Genomic DNA, 1153 nt, shown 5'->3' with positions numbered 1-1153 from the left:
AACAAAACAAAAAAATAATAAAATAATAAAAACAATTTATGAAGCACCCACGTCAGTAGTCACGAGCGCCAGTGATTGTTGCAAGCTAACTGATGTGACGAGCGTCACACAAGCCATCACGGTCGTCACGCAAGTGCAAATGACGCCCGTAACACCTTCTGTCACGAGCGTGACAGCTTCAGAATAGGTGAACGTTGGTGACCGTTGGGGACACGACCGTTACCCCACCCCCCACCCACCGTTTTATTTTCCCCATTAACCCACCTCTTTACTCACATTCATCCACATTTATTTTTCTCTCACCCACTCCTCTTCCAACCTCCAAAAACTTTTCCTATAAATACCTACAACACCTTTCTCCCTACACCACATCATTCCAACAAACCATTCTATACAAATCCATTTTCATCCCCTTTCCTTCTTTCAACCCACCTATCAATATGGCGGAAAACCAACAATTCGGAAATATTATCTTCCGATCTGAAGATGATAATTATCAACGGGAGCAGTTTGAGCGGTTCCAACAACGAGGTGTCGTATCTACCAGGTATCCTGATTTAAATTGCTTACAAGAATTAGGATTACTTCAAGGTGTGCAATGGATGCTTCGGCTTGCTGATTTAACCTTTCTTTGCACACAAAATCACCCTACATACCCATCACTCACCTTAGAACTTTTAAGTTCTTATTCATACACCACTCCAACCGGTGAAGACGAGTACCTAACCGGTGTCTCCAAATTCCGCATGTTCAACACCGAGTATTCGCTATCCCAGGACCAGTTGAGTGCCATGCTACACTTTCCTGTAGGAGACCGTGTCCACCCAAGAATCCCTCCGAACTCATAGTGACACATAAACGCCTTCGACCTCTTTGGAAAAATATCCGGTGTGGAAACCAATAACTGGGATGTACTACTTGTTTCACATATACATAACCCCACTATCCGGTATTTTATCCGCATTCTGCAAAACACCATTTTTGGTCGACCCAACAACAACAAAGTCAACGCGAAGGAATTATTCTTCCTCCATTGCGTCTTTGAAATGGATACAAAGGTAAACGCCGCTTCTTTCTTACTTCACCATATTCGTACCCTTTGTGCTAGAGGCCGCCAACCTTTTGTGATTGGAGGATTAATAACCGCCATTGC

Source organism: Lathyrus oleraceus, chromosome 5 (genome assembly GCF_024323335.1).
Source record: "Lathyrus oleraceus cultivar Zhongwan6 chromosome 5, CAAS_Psat_ZW6_1.0, whole genome shotgun sequence".
Lineage (NCBI taxonomy): Eukaryota > Viridiplantae > Streptophyta > Magnoliopsida > Fabales > Fabaceae > Lathyrus > Lathyrus oleraceus.
Note: the sequence above shows the minus strand (reverse complement) of the source record.